This window comes from Lathyrus oleraceus, chromosome 5 (assembly GCF_024323335.1).
Source record: "Lathyrus oleraceus cultivar Zhongwan6 chromosome 5, CAAS_Psat_ZW6_1.0, whole genome shotgun sequence".
NCBI classification, from domain to species: Eukaryota; Viridiplantae; Streptophyta; class Magnoliopsida; order Fabales; family Fabaceae; genus Lathyrus; species Lathyrus oleraceus.
Window position 1 is genome coordinate 549,685,674 of NC_066583.1, and position 18,591 is coordinate 549,704,264.

The 18,591-nt window shown below is 41.2% G+C and overlaps 2 pseudogenes; both read right to left on the minus strand.

Moving 5' to 3' along the window:
* Positions 1 to 5,769: 5,769 nt before the first annotated feature.
* On the minus strand, positions 5,770 to 7,988 carry LOC127081994 (uncharacterized; annotated as a pseudogene).
* Positions 7,989 to 15,121: 7,133 nt separating this feature from the next.
* Positions 15,122 to 17,340, minus strand: LOC127081995 (uncharacterized; annotated as a pseudogene).
* Between the last annotated feature and the right edge of the window lie 1,251 nt (positions 17,341 to 18,591).

Sequence of the window (18,591 nt, forward strand, 5' to 3'; positions counted from 1 at the left end):
CAGCTCCTCTTGCCCCTGAACAACTCCTTGCATCATGGTCATGAACTGGGCCATGTTCTGCCCTCATCTCAGCCAACTCAGTTTGGACTTGATCCATACTCCTCTGATGATTCAATCTGGTTGCGGTGCGGACGATGATCAACAATCCCGTCTCAGTCAAAACCCAGAGTGAGAAGTCTCTCCCAAGCATGTCTGCAATGCAAGGATGATATGTGCATGATATGCATATGATGCAGATGCTATTTTATCATGAATGATCCTGAAAAGGATATGCACATGCGAGTTAACTTTTTTTTTTTCATGCATTATTATTTTTTGGAAAATAAACATGCTATGATGCAAAGGATGGAGCCAAGACTGGCAGGTTGTGCATCTCGGCACACAGGATCCGAAGCTTCGGCTTGAACTCTGATCACAACCATCTGAAACCCAAAGTCAATCTGATCAACTGGCATCTGAACCCACGTCTGGAGAACTGAGTCACCATCTGAGTGAGCACCCACAGATTCAGCCCAGGGATCCGAAATAAACGGAACCCGCTGATAAACCACGGACAGAACTCCAGCGTCCCAGAAATAAACGTCCATAAATTTGGCTGAACCAAAGTCACCATCACAGCACCACTGGCAAAAACCGTATCTGTAGAGATCAAACCCTCCCCTCACTGGTAGGTTCTAAGAACAGAAGTTTGTCAGCTTCAGCCCTTCAGTCGAGAATAATACGTTTACCACTGAAGGTTTGGCATTATTACGGGATAAAAGACCTCTGCTGACTCCCCTCAACAGGATATCCTAAAGCAAGTTCCCAGTCTCGGGGTCCTCGGGTTGAGCAGTGAGAATGCGCCCACCAGAGCTAACATAATCCCGTCTCGGAGGAGAGGCCTCGACTGAGTTCTCGGGAAATGGTCACCAGAGTCGATAATTTCTAGAGGAACATCATGTCGTTACGGAACATCCGTAGGACATAATATATCCAAGAGAAACCTCGTCTGGGTGTGGTTCTTCATGAACGACTTAACGTAGCAACATGCCACGCAAGCCTCATGAACATCCACTCTAAAATCTGTGTGTACACTCAAACCTGGGTAATGGGCTTACCTCTCATAGAACACCCCACCCCAACAAACAGATAAACGGCAGCAGATACAGCAAACATATGTACATGAATGCAATAAGGTAAAGCAGGTAAATGCTGAAAATAAATAAATGTACAAAAGAATAAACACCCAATAAACAAGAAACCTACAAAAGCTAGGAGGGACTCGCTTAGGGAAACCACTTCCCCAGCAGAGTCGCCAGCTGTCGCAACCCGAAAAATACGGTCTGCGAAAAAAACAACCGGCGAGAAAGAAAATGACAGAAGAGTCGCCACCGTGCGTTATTTATCCCAAAGGAGGGAAAGGAAACGCTCGAAGTAAACCTGGAGAAAGGAAAGGAAAAGACAAGGTCTCGCAACCAAATCTTGGGTTCGGGAGTCGATTATGCGAAGGGAAGGTATTAGCACCCCTACGCATCCGTAGTACTCTACGGGATCCACTCTTGTTGTTTCTTGTCTAAAGGGTGTGTGTTTATCTAATGTACTATTTATTAAAAGGGTCAAGAGAAAAATGACTCGCATAGATATCGCATCCACTGCATACGTATCTCATCTGGAATGAGAATCAGAGTCTTCGTAGCTCGGGTACCTATGGGTGAAAGGGATGTGTGCTCGCTAAGACAACGTGTCTTATGCCTACGTATCTCATCGGGAATGAGAATCAGAGCAAAACGTAGTTCAAGCTAACTACGGGAACAAAGGTCTCGATTGCGACTAGGGCAAGAGAAAAGGAAAGGTCTCGATCGCAACGAGGGCGAGAGAAAGGATCGCAACAAGGGCAAAAGCAAACAAGGATTAGTTGTTAGTCGTTAGTCAAACTCGGCAAGACATCGCATCTTGTGCCTACGTATCTCATCTGAACATGAGAATCAGAGTTGCCGTAGTTCGGCTAACACTCACCAACAAACACAGGCAAACGTGGAGCCTGACTGCCAATCACTGGGCTTACATCAGCATCCGAACCAAAACACACAAAAAGGCAAACGTGGAGCCCGAACGCCAATTACTGGACTTACATCAGCATCCGAACCAAAACACACGCACACTGGAACCCGAATGCCACTCGATGGACTTACATCAGCTTCCAAGCACACAACAACCAAACAAAAAAAAATAGGGAGTCGGGAACTCGAGCCTATAACTGTCAAGCACACACACAAAAAGAAAGAAAAGAAAGTTCCCGGAGAGATCTCGCACGATCTCCTGCCTACGTACCTCATCTGGTATGAGAATCAGGGCGACGTAGTTCCCCTGCATAGGGGAAAGGAACTAATAGGGAGTCTGGAACTCAATCCTAAAAGTCAAACAAACAAGAAGAGACGCTGAGACGTCAAAAGGAACAACAGGTTGGACGCACACAACACAAAAAAAAAAAGAAGAGAAAAGGGCGCCCGGAGAGATCTCGCTCGATCTCCTGCCTACGTACCTCATCTGGTATGAGAATCAGGGCGACGTAGTTCCCCTACGGAGGGGTTGCCATCTGAACATGGACTTAGAAAAGGAGGACACCAGTTGTGTCAAAGGAGAGTGGGCAATGTGTTCACATCCTAGCAGTAGGTGTCGCAGCTCGCTGAATCGAGTCTTAGGCAGTTACCTCTTTGCAATAGAACGGACTACATGCCACAAGATCGGAGACGCTCGGAAAGGTCTAAAAGAAATGGGGAAGCTCTTCCCTAGAGTTGTCATGCAATGTGTACTTAAGTGTTTAGGATTTACAAATGGGGACATCTACCTAATGTTAGCATGCAAAGAATAAGGGAATCCTACCTATGTTATCATACAAAAGGATATGGGAATCCTACCTATGTTACCATACAAAAGGATATGGGAATCCTACCTATGTTATCATACAAAGGGTTCTATCTAATGGGTGCTACCTAATCGGAACAAGAATCGACGAATGGAGCAAGGAGAAGTGTTAGGGATGAGGGTAGACGGCGATGCATGAAGCAATCGACTTACAAGGTTGATGGCGATGCATGAAGCAATCGACTTACAAGGTTGATGGCGATGCATGAAGCAATCGACTTACAAGGTTGATGGCGATGCATAAAGCAATCGACTTACAAAAAGGGTGGATGAATACGTGCTGGTTCTGTTAGGTTTTGAAAAATGATTACTCGACGTTGGATCAAGGTTTTGGTCTTGTTTTGAAATGGTTATCGGGTGTTCATTTTATTTCTTGTATTAACAGATGAATAAAGAATGAAAGAATGTTATACATTTCATGGGAGAGGGATACATTTGTTATGAATGGGGATTGACATGGCAATCAAACAATATAAGTATATGCCTCATACACCATACAAGTAGGCCACAGTTAATCACACAAGTAAAATATTTAAACAAACATGTGATCAAATCAAATAATCAAAGAAAAGAAATGAATGAACATTAAACAACGTGTAAGTGTAAGGGAACCGGCTCATTGTAAGAAAGCCCAAGAGTAAGCTATGTGAAGAAAATAAATAACACAACAAGTTATATTTACAAAACACTTAAAAATTAAATCGAAAAAAGGATAAAATCGGGATTTACACGGATGGAAATTGAGGGACACATAAAACCTAAATAATGTGCTCAAAGCCGGTTTGCACATATTGACAACAATTGAAATGTCATATGTGATTAGTCAAAACGCGGCGAAATACTATCACTTTATCGATAAAAATAATCACGGATAAATAACAAGAAAATTGTCAAATCCATAAATTAAAATCGATATTTAACAAATAAAAAATAAAATAACAGCGAGAGAATAAAAACTAAAATTGAAAAGTGAGAATAAAATAAAATAAAATGATTAATAATAAAAATAAAAAAAAATCCTAAATCAATTGAATAAAGTGAAAAAACTAAAACCAAAGTGAAGCACAAGGGTATTGAACCCGAGACCAAAGGTTTGCCAAAGCATTCCTTTACCAACTCCGCCAGACAAGCATCCTTGTAGTATGATCTCAAGCACTAATACATAAGATAAACAAACGGACCAAAATTTTTAAATGAAATACAAAGTTGGAAAAAAAACAGTAGCAACAAGTTCATCGTTAACGCACTCTGTTTCTTTCCAGTAGCAACAAGTTCATCGTTAACGCACTCTGTTTCTTTCCATTTTGAACATCAAAATTTTAACAGGAAGTTGACATCACAAACAAACAGGCAGCAGTATTTCTAAATCAAACATGGAGTTCAAAGCATAATCGAAACATAGAAATAAAGCTCGGAAAGGAAGCTAACCGGTTGCGGCGAGCTCGATCGACGAATGTGAGTAAGCATTTCACCTGAAGCGGTTTTGATCTTCTTGTCCGCTCTTCACCACCAAGAAAAAATATGGCCTTCTTTTCTCCTTGCCGTCTACTCCTCTTTCTCTCAGTGAACAGTGGCGGCTATCCTCCAAAGAATTTAGGGTTTTTTTCAGCTCTTTTTCTTAGTGAACAGTAACGGATCCTCTTATAGTCCCACTGCTAGGGTTTTGAATTGGCAGCTGAGATCAAAAGGATGTCGGACTTGGAAGTGCTTTTGGTGCCGTCAGTTTGTCTACCCTGTTTTGGTGCCTATTCTGAAAAAAGGTAACATGTACCTTGTACCTCTTCTGAAAATACTTTGATTCCCTTTTGCTTGTGGATTTTTACCGCCGGTAAAAAGCTATTCACGGCTGCGAATTTACTTGAATATGATATGTATTATTTGATGTTTGCAGGAAGGAGGCATGAATTGAATTAAGAAGAGCTTGTTGAAACTTGAGAGACGCCGGCGTTTACTGCGAGGACACTTTACCGGGATCCATGGTAACTCAAAGTTGGAGTTCTCAACTGAGGAATAACTACTGCTTTCAAAAATATTAGCCAATTTCAAGAATATGGAATAATTTTGCCATATTTAGCTCCAGCAGTCTTTTTAAGCTCGAATTAACAATATTTCTTCGATCAATATCAGAAAGTTCAGAAGCAGAGAAATTGTTCACAAGATTTGGTTTCTCATTTTGAGTTTCGCCGCACAAATCAAACGATGGTACTGAGAAAACACCAAGAGATGGCTCTTCAATGTGTTTGAATTGATCATTCCAATCTTGTTCCACAACGTCAGTTTCTACGTCATCATCAAGTGGAGAAGAATAAAAAAACAACAACATCACCAAGAATCTCCTCCGACACACCGTTAAAATTGTTGTCGAAAAACCAACAGTTCTTCATATTAACATTATCCGGAACTGAACTGGAAATTTAAACGGCGGTGGCAGTAGAGTGAATAATGAAGAGATGAGGAAGCACTTATCTACTGCTGCACTTGATTGATGATGCTGAACTATTTTCTCTATGAACCTGAATTTCCGAATCCGCGTTAGTAGCATGACAAACCACAAAATCACCGAGTTCTTCAACTTTATCTGCAGCACCTGCGAGAACATCTGTGCCAGTTTTTTTTGGTTGGAACCTGGTTGACAGCTTATCCACTTGATTTGAATTAACTGGCAAACTATGCACAATGATATGAGAAGAATCGCCATCACAGGCATTGAACTTTTGCAGCTCTAAACTACCACCTTCATGATCATTAATAGTCATATTTTGGCTTGTCTTGATAGCAGATATACAGCATGTGCCAATTGAAGTCATTCTGGAGGCAACCTGAGGATTTATTTTGTCAAGTTGCAGCACAATATCTCCCAAAAACTCATAGCCAGACCCATCCTTTGGCAATTACAAGTATATAGCAAGCTGCAGTGCGGTACCATCTACGTTGAAAACATTCCTCAAACAATTCTGTGGATCTTCCAGCAGCAGAGAACAAATCTGCCCAATGACGACCATCTGTTTTTCTTGCAACACTAACAACAACATCCAAGTACTCTGGAAAATTTCGGATAAGATCGCAGGTCTTCTCCAAAAGAGTTTTTACATGTTTAAGAACCGACATCTGGTTCTTGTCTACATTTGGCCTGGATATATCTGCTTCAAATACTGTAAAAAGAAGCCACTCTAGACAATGTGAAAAATGAGGCTTTTCTGCTGATAGTTCTGCCAGCCTTAAAGCTTCCTCAATTTTGTCTCTCTGAAGAAGATGGCGGAGTAGGCACTGCAGTATAGTTTGTGCTTGAGGAGATGGCTCAAAACACGGGAATTCTGCACTTGATGGAAATGACATTCTCTGGGAAACACCAACAACTACACCAGCATTCGGAAGAAGTCCCAGAGGGTATACTTCACGATCAAGCTCCAGCTCCGGATCCAGCTGCAAGAAGTCTTCCTGCTTAAAAGAATTTGGACCTGGAGATGGATACCAAACCTGCATGCCCCGATGACCGTAATCTAACCATGAAACTTCCTCAATCAAATTTGTTTTATCCTCAAACTGGCCACAAGTGACCCCAAAAAAAAGCTCAACTGAATCCGTAAGATTTCTCTCCCGCCCATCATCCAAATCAAGAAGCGAAAGCTCCCCATTTGACCTCAATATCAGACATCTTGCTGGTTCTCCACTAAATGAATCTGATGAAGATGAAATGTAACTTTTTTGAAATAGGTTCTCGTGGGATTTGATCAGGAATGAATCGCATTGCTGCAGGATGACTCTTGGCAGTCATAATTGAAAGTTCTCGTACTGCAGAAAGCTGTAAATCTGGATTTCATTTTGGAAGAATCAATATAGTTGCAGACAACAACAATCTTTCCCAGCCATAGCAAGCCCTTACACTGAATCTTTTGTTCCTGTGTAACATCTCCAAATACTCTCCATCTTTTCAATCGTATACCATACAATATCAAACCATGGAGACCAGCGACTGCTAAGTACATTCCATCCTGACTAGCTGCCACATGTTGAACAGGCCAGTTTTGGGAAATATAAGAAACTGGAAGCTTGAGATGCAGCATTTTAAGCTCGTCAATCTCTTCTGACTGCACAATGAGCAACCGGTCTTCCCCATAAATCACTTGCCGGATGTATGCAATTCCGGAAACACCTATGTTAAGACAGCATTTTCCAAAAGAGAATGAAAGAATTCTCTCTGAAGATCTCTCCTCAATAACATAAAGTCTATACCCATGTTCACCCCACTGCATCAGTGAGGTACCACCCATCAATGGCTCATGCTTACAATCACGGTTTGGCTTAGCAACTGGAGAAGATACAGAACTTAAACCTATCTGTCGGATTGTTGACATCAAGCGGCACCCAGAAACTGACCAAACTGTAAGCCCCCTTAATTTCCACCCAACTGCAAAAGCAGAGTTATCAGGTGTCCATGCAATGCAACTAACAGGGCCAGTGTCATCCATTGAATATCCCCAGTCATACCAAGAAACTGTGCGTATAAGCATTAATGACTCAGCCAAATCATACAACTCCACAATTCCTCTTCTGGTACCAACAGCCAGAATATCCTGCTCAAGAGCTACTGAAGCACATACAGCGTCCCCACAAGCCAACCTCTTTTCTGCTTTAATACAGTCAACTTGCTTTAAACCTTTCTTACTAATGGAACATGAGACAAGGTGCCCATCAGAATACAAGACAAATAGTAACCTCAAAGAAAGGCAAAGCTCCAGCTGTTTGATTTCAGAATTTTTTTGAATAATGTGATTGGGCATAGGAACCTTTAGGAGGTCTTTAAGCGAAACACCATTCTCTAAAGAATGTGGAAATTGAGAATTATCAAAGCTAGCAGAAGGATTTGGATCAAATTGAAAAGCTCCATAGGACTCCCCCTTCCAAGATATACTGTACAATGTTCCATCAGAAAGTCCAAGCAGCATATGTTTGCTATCACTAACAATATTGCTCAACGACAAATCCTTTGCTGCAAAAGGAACTTGCTCAGTAAGAAGAAGAGATATAGTTGCTAGGGACAAAGCAGAAGGTTGTTTCCCACCAATGTGTATTTTTGTATGGAATCAAATGTAATGAAATAAAATTGAAATGGATTAACAAAATGGTTTGAAGTTGGTTTCACAATTGGTTTTTTGTTTATGACTTGAGTGCTTGACTTTTGAAAAATAACTTGACCGATAATGCACGTGAACAAAGCCATGAAATGAGACCATAAGGTCAGGGTTTTGACATAGTATCCATGGACCAATAACTTGACTGGCAAGTGGCTAGAAACACAAGAAACTTGGTTGTTCAGATGATCAAGACCATATGTGCATTAACAATCACATGAACAACACCATGACTTTGGATCAAAACCAATCCTCATGTAAAACCAAAGTTAGGTTAGGCCAAGCATGCCAAACAAACATAAAAAATTCAGGAGCAAAATCGGGGTATGACAGTTGCCCCTATTTAAGCGTCTTCAACTAGAGAATATGAAGCAGGACGTTCTTCACATGATCGTAGTGGGAGATGGTTAAATACTAAGAAGACCCGGATTTTGATCATGAATCCCTATGAAACAATGCGTGTCAGCATCGTCAAAGAAGCAATCTCAAAAGAAAAATCCGTCTGATACGGTGAAAATCGGCCTGAGTACCGAAACAGAAAGTTGACCTGGATACCAAAATAAATGGTAACGTAGGAATACCCATGGCCTGAACGCCACACATTAGTCTGAACACTAAGCATTGGAATATGAGAGTATCAATGTTGGTCTGATCACCGAAAATCTGGTCTGAACACCACAAGTTCTTCGTCCTGATTGTTGAGAACTTCTTCGATCTGGAAATCGGAAACTGGCCTGAATGCCACTTCGGTCTGGATACCGGGAACTGGCCTGAATGCCACTTCGGTCTGGATACCGGGAAAACTGGCCTGAATGCCACTTCGGTCTGGATACCGGGAAAACTGGCCTGAATGCCACTTCGGTCTGGATACCGGGAAAACTGGCCTGAATGCCACTTCGGTCTGGATACCGGGAAAACTGGCCTGGATGCCACTTCGGTCTAGATACCGGGAATACTCTGGCCTGAACGCCACTTCGGTCTGGATACCGGGAAAACTGACCTGGATGCCACCTCGGTCTGAATACCGGAAAACTGGCCTGAATGCCACTTCGGTCTGGATACCGGGAAAACTGGTCTGAACACCACAAGTTCTTCGTCCTGATTGTTGAGAACTTCTTCGATCTGGAAATCGGAAACTGGCCTGAATGCCACTTCGGTCTGGATACCGGGAAAACTGGTCTGAATACCATAAGTTCTTCGTCCTGATTGTTGAGAACTTCTTCGATCTGGAAATCGGAAACTGGCTTGAATGCCACTTCGGTCTGGATACCGGGAAAACTGGTCTGAATACCATAAGTTCTTCGTCCTGATTGTTGAGAACTTCTTCGATCTGGAAATCGGAAACTGGCTTGAATGCCACTTCGGTCTGGATACCGGGAAAACTTCATGTCTATCAGCATCGGCGAAGATAACAAAACAGTGATACGTGAGCCGGCCCGCATGCCAAAGACCTACGTTGGGGATAACAATCGAAAGATTGACCAAAGAGTGCATGAGATATATTATCTATAGTCGTCAAAACGTAGATAATACACTCGCATGGAAGATTATCCATAACCGGGTTGCAGGTTGTTAAATGAATGATCGACCGAAAAGAAAGGCATCAGGGTACCAGGACTAGGCATGCAAAAGATGACCAATCAAAAGAGGATAAAGTTGCTAACTCGGAGCAAATACCCAAAAGAAAGGGGAAGACCCACTGGGGACAATACTGCTTGATCAAGGCAAGTATCCAGAGGGGAAAAGAATATCAATACCGCAAACTGGATGCTGATAACTGCAAAGAGGGGATTACATCTACCGGTTTGTAGGCAGAAAACCACAGAAAGGTAACCAGTCATCGATAGGATGAGCACAAGGGTTAACTCCAACAAGGGGATGAAAGTGGGATTTTACAACTACCTGCTAGTAGGTAGAAAACCACAGAAAAGTAACCAGTCATCAATAGGATGAGCACAAAGGGTTAACTCTGCTAGGGGATGAAAGTGGGATTTTACAACTACCAGTTAGTAGGTAGAAAACCACAAAGATAGGACTTGCAACTACCGGTTCGTTGGTAGAAGCCACAAACAGTCTGCTGAGAGACCGAGCGAGAAAAAAGGATTTACAACTACCGGGTAGTAGGTAGAAGACCGCAAAATCCGCCAACAATCAGAATGAACCACAACGGTTACCTCTGCTAGGGGATGAAAGTGGGATTTTACAACTACCAGTTAGTAGGTAGAAAACCACAAAGATAGGACTTACAACTACCGGTTCGTTGGTAGAAGCCACAAATTCTGCCGAGGATAAGATGAATGAGTGCCGGTTAATGAGCGACTATTCATTTATGCCCCAGGGAAGCACGGGAGACAGCCAACAGGAAGCCAATTTAGGATCGATCCAAAAAGGCAGACTGAATCAGGACTCATCCTAATGAGGAAAGAACTCAATAGGGAAAACCCATCCCATTAGGGAGGGAACGGAAACAACCGTCATCCACGAGGATGTATCTCAGTGGGGAAATGGCAGTAAAGGATAGACACTTTCTGCTTAAGGGGTTGGATCTACATGGAGAGATCAGACACGCCCACATATGCTAGGGGAATTGAACCAAGCTTGCAAAATGATGCCAACTTCGGGGAGTAACACTGCTGGGGATACCCACTTAACTAAGGAGTCACTTGTTGGGAAAACACCAACTTCTCAACCATGCTGATGAACCCACTTGTTGGGGATACCCACTTATCCAATGGCGCGATGCTAAACTCTTTCCAACAACCCAATCTCGGCTGGTCACCACGGCCTAGGGCTAATGGACATGTTTGCAATGTTGATGCATGAGTTTTTTTCTTGTTTTACACAATGCCCCATGATCATGGAAATGCTATGCACTAATGATGCAATATGCTATGCTTATCTAAATGATGAATGCATAAACACACGTCTCCTCCAGAGACCACACCGGCGAACTCCAGGAACTGTGCTGAGGATCTTATAATCACGTCAACTTCCACCCTGCTGGGGAAAGACAAACCTTGCTGGGGATGCACTCCATCGAACCCGAACTGCTTGGAGATTGCCCTACTAGGGGAGGCAACCCATTCTTATCTCTATTGGGGATGATTTTCTCCGAACCCGATCCGCTTGGGGATCTCACTGAGGGAAAACCATCAACACAAACCCTACTGGGAAGGCAGTAACCTTCAGGCTCGCTGAGGAGACACTGATCTCAAATCTGTTAGGGAGGATCTACTGGAGAGATCTGTATCAACAAATAGCAGGAGACAACCATCAACAGATACACGGCAACAGCTGCATCATGAGTATCTGAATGCTATGATTATGCATGCATGCATGATACCTAAGAATATGATGAATGCTGACAAACAGACGTGCTCAACACACAGGTCCGGGAATCAACCATCCGGTACCACTCTTCCGGAGGGAAAACCAAAGTCACCAGAGAGACGAGAAAATCCATTGGAGACTGGGATATCAGGGAGCAACACCATCCTGCAGGGGAGGAATGCCACCAGAGGCTTCCGGAGGGATCGTCGGTCACAACCGGAGAACAGAGCTCAGCATACAGGCGGACGCGCCATGACCACTCGTGCTGGAGATCAGAGATACCATGAAGCAACCAGATCTCTGATAAGGATAGATAGGCACCGGTAAAGCTCATCATGCCAACAACTCCGCTGGGGATCTACCTGAGGACATGATGGAGTACTGGGATGTCAATCCACCAAATACTGAATCTTCCAAGAAGAGCACCCATGCTGGGGGAGGGAGGAAGACTGCTCTGCTGGAGAGAGGAAAGTTGAAGTCTTCAATAAATGCTCTGCCTAGGACTGCCCCACAAAAAGCGTCCAAACAGCAAACTTGCTAGGGATGCCCCACAATAGGGCTCAAACAGCACTCTACTAGAGATGCCCCACAATAGGGCTAACAGGGACTTGGAGGAAGGAAACTGCACTGCCGGGGACATGAAGATGAACAACTTCAACCAACACTACACTGGGCAATCTCGCTGAGGAGAAAACATGAGAGGTTCTACAGGGAAAAGATACAGTCATGCTCGAGATACGAACAGTTGTCTTACCTGTTGGTAATCATACCGCCCTTGGGAGAGCACTGTGGGTCTCCTAAGTATCCTTCCATCATTGTGAATATTCACTTAGTTTGAGAGCAATTTTGAAAAATTTATTTATTTTGAAAAACAATGATACTTTATCAATTAAAACATGCAAAACGTTTGTTGAGTTGAAACAAATAAGAGTGCAAATAATTGGATAAAAGCTCAAATTGACGTGATGGAATGGTAGTCTGCAAAGGGCGAGACTCCATAGATCTGTACAAGTTTGAAATCGGTGATATATATTGGAGAGGGCTACATTGATGGCGATGCATGAAGCAATCGACTTACAAGGTTGATGGCGATGCATGAAGCAATCGACTTACAAGGTTGATGGCGATGCATAAAGCAATCGACTTACAAAAAGGGTGGATGAATACGTGCTGGTTCTGTTAGGTTTTGAAAAATGATTACTCGACGTTGGATCAAGGTTTTGGTCTTGTTTTGAAATGGTTATCGGGTGTTCATTTTATTTCTTGTATTAACAGATGAATAAAGAATGAAAGAATGTTATACATTTCATGGGAGAGGGATACATTTGTTATGAATGGGGATTGACATGGCAATCAAACAATATAAGTATATGCCTCATACACCATACAAGTAGGCCACAGTTAATCACACAAGTAAAATATTTAAACAAACATGTGATCAAATCAAATAATCAAAGAAAAGAAATGAATGAACATTAAACAACGTGTAAGTGTAAGGGAACCGGCTCATTGTAAGAAAGCCCAAGAGTAAGCTATGTGAAGAAAATAAATAACACAACAAGTTATATTTACAAAACACTTAAAAATTAAATCGAAAAAAGGATAAAATCGGGATTTGCACGGATGGAAATTAAGGGACACATAAAACCTAAATAATGTGCTCAAAGCCGGTTTGCACATATTGACAACAATTGAAATGTCATATGTGATTAGTCAAAACGCGGCGAAATACTATCACTTTATCGATAAAAATAATCACGGATAAATAACAAGAAAATTGTCAAATCCATAAATTAAAATCGATATTTAACAAATAAAAAATAAAATAACAGCGAGAGAATAAAAACTAAAATTGAAAAGTGAGAATAAAATAAAATAAAATGATTAATAATAAAAATAAAAAAAAATCCTAAATCAATTGAATAAAGTGAAAAAACTAAAACCAAAGTGAAGCACAAGGGTATTGAACCCGAGACCAAAGGTTTGCCAAAGCATTCCTTTACCAACTCCGCCAGACAAGCATCCTTGTAGTATGATCTCAAGCACTAATACATAAGATAAACAAACGGACCAAAATTTTTAAATGAAATACAAAGTTGGAAAAAAAACAGTAGCAACAAGTTCATCGTTAACGCACTCTGTTTCTTTCCAGTAGCAACAAGTTCATCGTTAACGCACTCTATTTCTTTCCATTTTGAACATCAAAATTTTAACAGGAAGTTGACATCACAAACAAACAGGCAGCAGTATTTCTAAATCAAACATGGAGTTCAAAGCATAATCGAAACATAGAAATAAAGCTCGGAAAGGAAGCTAACCGGTTGCGGCGAGCTCGATCGACGAATGTGAGTAAGCATTTCACCTGAAGCGGTTTTGATCTTCTTGTCCGCTCTTCACCACCAAGAAAAAATATGGCCTTCTTTTCTCCTTGCCGTCTACTCCTCTTTCTCTCAGTGAACAGTGGCGGCTATCCTCCAAAGAATTTAGGGTTTTTTTCAGCTCTTTTTCTTAGTGAACAGTAACGGATCCTCTTATAGTCCCACTGCTAGGGTTTTGAATTGGCAGCTGAGATCAAAAGGATGTCGGACTTGGAAGTGCTTTTGGTGCCGTCAGTTTGTCTACCCTGTTTTGGTGCCTATTCTGAAAAAAGGTAACATGTACCTTGTACCTCTTCTGAAAATACTTTGATTCCCTTTTGCTTGTGGATTTTTACCGCCGGTAAAAAGCTATTCACGGCTGCGAATTTACTTGAATATGATATGTATTATTTGATGTTTGCAGGAAGGAGGCATGAATTGAATTAAGAAGAGCTTGTTGAAACTTGAGAGACGCCGGCGTTTACTGCGAGGACACTTTACCGGGATCCATGGTAACTCAAAGTTGGAGTTCTCAACTGAGGAATAACTACTGCTTTCAAAAATATTAGCCAATTTCAAGAATATGGAATAATTTTGCCATATTTAGCTCCAGCAGTCTTTTTAAGCTCGAATTAACAATATTTCTTCGATCAATATCAGAAAGTTCAGAAGCAGAGAAATTGTTCACAAGATTTGGTTTCTCATTTTGAGTTTCGCCGCACAAATCAAACGATGGTACTGAGAAAACACCAAGAGATGGCTCTTCAATGTGTTTGAATTGATCATTCCAATCTTGTTCCACAACGTCAGTTTCTACGTCATCATCAAGTGGAGAAGAATAAAAAAACAACAACATCACCAAGAATCTCCTCCGACACACCGTTAAAATTGTTGTCGAAAAACCAACAGTTCTTCATATTAACATTATCCGGAACTGAACTGGAAATTTAAACGGCGGTGGCAGTAGAGTGAATAATGAAGAGATGAGGAAGCACTTATCTACTGCTGCACTTGATTGATGATGCTGAACTATTTTCTCTATGAACCTGAATTTCCGAATCCGCGTTAGTAGCATGACAAACCACAAAATCACCGAGTTCTTCAACTTTATCTGCAGCACCTGCGAGAACATCTGTGCCAGTTTTTTTTGGTTGGAACCTGGTTGACAGCTTATCCACTTGATTTGAATTAACTGGCAAACTATGCACAATGATATGAGAAGAATCGCCATCACAGGCATTGAACTTTTGCAGCTCTAAACTACCACCTTCATGATCATTAATAGTCATATTTTGGCTTGTCTTGATAGCAGATATACAGCATGTGCCAATTGAAGTCATTCTGGAGGCAACCTGAGGATTTATTTTGTCAAGTTGCAGCACAATATCTCCCAAAAACTCATAGCCAGACCCATCCTTTGGCAATTACAAGTATATAGCAAGCTGCAGTGCGGTACCATCTACGTTGAAAACATTCCTCAAACAATTCTGTGGATCTTCCAGCAGCAGAGAACAAATCTGCCCAATGACGACCATCTGTTTTTCTTGCAACACTAACAACAACATCCAAGTACTCTGGAAAATTTCGGATAAGATCGCAGGTCTTCTCCAAAAGAGTTTTTACATGTTTAAGAACCGACATCTGGTTCTTGTCTACATTTGGCCTGGATATATCTGCTTCAAATACTGTAAAAAGAAGCCACTCTAGACAATGTGAAAAATGAGGCTTTTCTGCTGATAGTTCTGCCAGCCTTAAAGCTTCCTCAATTTTGTCTCTCTGAAGAAGATGGCGGAGTAGGCACTGCAGTATAGTTTGTGCTTGAGGAGATGGCTCAAAACACGGGAATTCTGCACTTGATGGAAATGACATTCTCTGGGAAACACCAACAACTACACCAGCATTCGGAAGAAGTCCCAGAGGGTATACTTCACGATCAAGCTCCAGCTCCGGATCCAGCTGCAAGAAGTCTTCCTGCTTAAAAGAATTTGGACCTGGAGATGGATACCAAACCTGCATGCCCCGATGACCGTAATCTAACCATGAAACTTCCTCAATCAAATTTGTTTTATCCTCAAACTGGCCACAAGTGACCCCAAAAAAAAGCTCAACTGAATCCGTAAGATTTCTCTCCCGCCCATCATCCAAATCAAGAAGCGAAAGCTCCCCATTTGACCTCAATATCAGACATCTTGCTGGTTCTCCACTAAATGAATCTGATGAAGATGAAATGTAACTTTTTTGAAATAGGTTCTCGTGGGATTTGATCAGGAATGAATCGCATTGCTGCAGGATGACTCTTGGCAGTCATAATTGAAAGTTCTCGTACTGCAGAAAGCTGTAAATCTGGATTTCATTTTGGAAGAATCAATATAGTTGCAGACAACAACAATCTTTCCCAGCCATAGCAAGCCCTTACACTGAATCTTTTGTTCCTGTGTAACATCTCCAAATACTCTCCATCTTTTCAATCGTATACCATACAATATCAAACCATGGAGACCAGCGACTGCTAAGTACATTCCATCCTGACTAGCTGCCACATGTTGAACAGGCCAGTTTTGGGAAATATAAGAAACTGGAAGCTTGAGATGCAGCATTTTAAGCTCGTCAATCTCTTCTGACTGCACAATGAGCAACCGGTCTTCCCCATAAATCACTTGCCGGATGTATGCAATTCCGGAAACACCTATGTTAAGACAGCATTTTCCAAAAGAGAATGAAAGAATTCTCTCTGAAGATCTCTCCTCAATAACATAAAGTCTATACCCATGTTCACCCCACTGCATCAGTGAGGTACCACCCATCAATGGCTCATGCTTACAATCACGGTTTGGCTTAGCAACTGGAGAAGATACAGAACTTAAACCTATCTGTCGGATTGTTGACATCAAGCGGCACCCAGAAACTGACCAAACTGTAAGCCCCCTTAATTTCCACCCAACTGCAAAAGCAGAGTTATCAGGTGTCCATGCAATGCAACTAACAGGGCCAGTGTCATCCATTGAATATCCCCAGTCATACCAAGAAACTGTGCGTATAAGCATTAATGACTCAGCCAAATCATACAACTCCACAATTCCTCTTCTGGTACCAACAGCCAGAATATCCTGCTCAAGAGCTACTGAAGCACATACAGCGTCCCCACAAGCCAACCTCTTTTCTGCTTTAATACAGTCAACTTGCTTTAAACCTTTCTTACTAATGGAACATGAGACAAGGTGCCCATCAGAATACAAGACAAATAGTAACCTCAAAGAAAGGCAAAGCTCCAGCTGTTTGATTTCAGAATTTTTTTGAATAATGTGATTGGGCATAGGAACCTTTAGGAGGTCTTTAAGCGAAACACCATTCTCTAAAGAATGTGGAAATTGAGAATTATCAAAGCTAGCAGAAGGATTTGGATCAAATTGAAAAGCTCCATAGGACTCCCCCTTCCAAGATATACTGTACAATGTTCCATCAGAAAGTCCAAGCAGCATATGTTTGCTATCACTAACAATATTGCTCAACGACAAATCCTTTGCTGCAAAAGGAACTTGCTCAGTAAGAAGAAGAGATATAGTTGCTAGGGACAAAGCAGAAGGTTGTTTCCCACCAATGTGTATTTTTGTATGGAATCAAATGTAATGAAATAAAATTGAAATGGATTAACAAAATGGTTTGAAGTTGGTTTCACAATTGGTTTTTTGTTTATGACTTGAGTGCTTGACTTTTGAAAAATAACTTGACCGATAATGCACGTGAACAAAGCCATGAAATGAGACCATAAGGTCAGGGTTTTGACATAGTATCCATGGACCAATAACTTGACTGGCAAGTGGCTAGAAACACAAGAAACTTGGTTGTTCAGATGATCAAGACCATATGTGCATTAACAATCACATGAACAACACCATGACTTTGGATCAAAACCAATCCTCATGTAAAACCAAAGTTAGGTTAGGCCAAGCATGCCAAACAAACATAAAAAATTCAGGAGCAAAATCGGGGTATGACAGAAAGCAAAATACCAAGTAGTACCGAATAAAATGAAATAAATTGAAGTGAATAATAATATAATTTAATTAAATCGAGTCCTAGAATATGATATTATTTCATGTTATCACTTGATTAAAGCTGTTAAGCACAATCAAGAATTGTTTGAAGTGTGACTTCAAAATTGTCTTTAATATTGATTAAAGGTAGTAATCACTGAGGTGATTGAGGGGGAGTGAGTAGGAACTCTGATCTTAGTGTAAGATTGAAATTGCATTGGGTAGGGATTAAGTGAAGAGTTGTAAACGGGTGAGTTTAGCTTTGAATTAATACTACTGATAGTGGATTTCCTCCCTGGCTTGGTAGCCCCCAGACGTAGGTCATGTTGGACTGAACTGGGTAAACAATTACTTGTGTTATTTACTGCACTTACTTTTAAGATCTGCATAATTCTTGTTTGTGCAGAATTGGATGTCATAACAACCCGTGTGACATCGAAAGTCTGATAACTAGAATTTCAGAAGTGATGTTGGATGAAGTGTTGTGAAATTGTGTTATGTTGTGTCGTTTGAGTCTCATGTTTTGTGATGCGTTTCTTAGAGTCATACTTTAAGTCTTCATGCATTATTCATTTTGATTGGTTTGTTTTGCTGCTAGCTATATATTTAACAATGTTACTAATTTGTTTTAATATGAGACAGTGGTTGCACTATGTCTATTGTTTTGAATGATAAATATGTAATATTGTTGTGTTTATTAATTTTGTGTATTTTCATGTATGTTGAGTATATGTGAGTGCACGTTCTTATCTTTGCAATCACCTTATCATATATTGTATATGTGATCTGTTGTATCTATGTGATGCTATTAATAGCTTTCTTTGTCTCTTTTTG